The 2,644-nt window shown below is 51.0% G+C and overlaps 1 protein-coding gene and 1 long non-coding RNA gene across 2 annotated transcripts in view; one reads left to right on the top strand and one right to left on the bottom strand.

Moving 5' to 3' along the window:
- LOC106810364 (serine/threonine-protein kinase unc-51-like) overlaps positions 1-2,644 on the bottom strand; it is a gene marked incomplete in the record, with an annotated part of 40,383 nt that overhangs the window by 30,012 nt on the left and 7,727 nt on the right.
- The window catches only part of LOC106810368, a 1,835-nt gene continuing 1,215 nt past the window's right edge, over positions 2,025-2,644 (top strand). Inside the window, exon 1 of the long non-coding RNA XR_001394007.1 lies at positions 2,025-2,108. This is a non-coding gene — a long non-coding RNA (uncharacterized LOC106810368). The remainder of the gene's footprint in view (positions 2,109-2,644) is intronic.

The following is a 2,644-nucleotide window of genomic DNA, read 5'->3' as shown; positions in this document are numbered from 1 at the left end:
GTGTGTGTGTGTGTGTGTGTGTGTGCGTGCGTGTGTGTGTGTGTGTGCACTGTGCAGGCATATACACACGTCGAGAACACGCACCAGTAGTTACACACTGTAGGAATGCTGCGAGGCGCTTCCTTGCAGTACAGGAAGGCAGCGAGTTTCCGTTCGACCGAGGCAGACGTAGACGGACACGGCACGTCGTTGGGAAACCTCTGCGTTCGAGCACGGTGATGTTTGGAGTCGGTCTAACGGCGGAACGCGTTACTGGCGTGTTGGCTCATACATGGTACTGATGCGGAGGCAGAGGGATGCTGGTACTGATGGGGAGGCAGAGGGATGCAGGGCGGATTGGTTCTCTGAACGCATTTCACTGCGGCAAGAAACGAAGGAAGCTTCTAACCAAGCTTTTATCACGTCATGCGTGTATAAAGTTACCAGTGAGAGAACGGTAAATCAGTGGCATACGCCTAGTGCGAGTGTGAGACAGACGGAGGGTGGGGGAAGAGCATAGAAGGTGGGGACAGTGACACAATAATGACAAATAAAGGTCTGAGTGAACTGAGCTCTGGTTACAGGAGACGACAGTGGGAAACAATAAACGTGCTAATAACCGTTGACAACCCTTATGGACAACTCTTCTCTATGCAGCAGCGAACTGCCTAATACTGATACATACACTGGCTAGTGACAGTGGATTACACTGCTCGGTGACGCGAAGGACACGTATGGTGATTAGAGAAGAGAAGAGTGGGCAAAGCAAAGCATGAAGGACCTCATTAGCTAAACAAAAAAATCCATCAAGGATCTTGTTGGTAAGGATAAGACTATGACCGCGGACCACCACCACAGACACTAGGTCTACATACGCAGCCCGGGTTTCCCGCCATAGACAGGACCCTGCTGTGTAGAGAAGAACTGCCTAGGTATACCGGTAGAGAGAGCTATGCAGACACTAACTCTAGTAGTCCCTTCGCTCCCGCTACAGGGCTGTACGATCAACATAGCTCTACCCGGGTAGACCCTTCGCTCCTGCTACAGGGCTGTAAGATCAACATAGCTCTACCCGGGTAGACCCTTCGCTCCTGCTACAGGGCTGTAAGATCAACATAGCTCTACCCGGGTAGCCCCTTCGCTCCTGCTACAGGGCTGTACGATCAACATAGCTCTACCCGGGTAGCCCCTTCGCTCCTGCTACAGGGCTGTACGATCAACATAGCTCTACCCGGGTTGCCCCCTTCTCTCTTGCTACAGGGCTGTACGATCAACATGGCTCTACTGGTGTAGCCCCCTTCGCTCCTGCTACAGGGCTGTACGATCAACATAGCTCTACCCGGGTAGCCCCTTCGCTCCCGCTACAGGGCTGTACGATCAACATAGCTCTACCCGTGTAGCCCCCTTCGCTCCCGCTACAGGGCTGTACGATCAACATAGCTCTACCCGTGTAACCCCCTTCTCTTCTGCTACAGGGATGTACGATCAACATGGCTCTACTGGTGTAGCCCCCTTCTCTCCTGCTACAGGGCTGTACGATCAACATAGCTCTACTCGGGTAGCCCCTTCGCTCCTGCTAAAGGGCTGTATGATCAACATAGCTCTACCCATGTAGCCCCTACGCTCCCGCTCCTTGTAGCGGAAGTGAAGGGGCTACACAGGTACTTATTTTCCACAACTTTACACCCTGTATTTATTCCTCAAAGTGCTAGCACTACTTTCGTTTCGTTTTCAAATGTTGTTGTGTACACGTGTGACGTCACACGAAATGTAGATAAAACACATGGGCAGCTATGATGCAGCCTATTACATTTCGGGTGACGTCACGCGTGTACACAACAGCATTTGAAAACGAAACGCAAGTAGTGCTAGCACTTTCAGGAATAAATGCCTTGTGATGGACATCTCACCTGAGATGTCCATGTAGATAAATAAGTGTTAAAAAGCCCGATCATTCTGCGTTTTGTGAGCTATTTTTCGTGGAAGCATTGGGGGACAGGTGCAGTTACGAAACCTGGCATAAAATGTTCTATAGCCCTGCGGCAACTGTACGCGGGCTATAGTAGTACTACGGCTATGCAAACATGAGCTTATCCCTCGCATGCGGACTACAGAGAAACTGAATGAAGGTAAATATCATAAGACGAAGAAAGCAATAGCCTGAACAGCTCGCTAGCTAGCTACACGTTACTACGGGATCTGCTGGCGTTAGGGTTTCGATGTTTTGGGGGCGTTTCGCTGCGGGCTAGAACTAGCAGAGTTCAGCTTCTTGTTCTTATATGTTTACCAGCATGGACCGATCACCCGCCGAGAGGAAGGGGGAGTTGGTTTTAAATCCGGGTCTTCTGAATTGTTGTAATTGCATGAATACCCTGCTAACCTCCCGCCTCTTCATAGACTGGCCCCACACGCAGTTGAGAATCAGTGGGCTAGGCTACGGTGACTGTTAGTGTCAGTCTAGCTTCTCCCCGCAAAAAGCCCCCTTTCGTCGGCGTCTGCATGGGAAGCAGGGGGGTAATAGACAAGGAAAATAGCGGATGTATATATACGTGGCATTCCTGACTGTATGCAGACCACTGCAATGAGAAAGAACGCACGGGATAGACACAGCTAGAGAAAGAGGGAGGAGGAGGAGGAGGGAGGAGGAGGAAGGAAGGAGAGCGAG

Source organism: Priapulus caudatus, unplaced genomic scaffold, assembly GCF_000485595.1.
Source record: "Priapulus caudatus unplaced genomic scaffold, Priapulus_caudatus-5.0.1 Scaffold435, whole genome shotgun sequence".
NCBI classification, from domain to species: Eukaryota; Metazoa; Priapulida; class Priapulimorpha; order Priapulimorphida; family Priapulidae; genus Priapulus; species Priapulus caudatus.
This window is presented reverse-complemented; position numbering and strand designations above follow the sequence as displayed.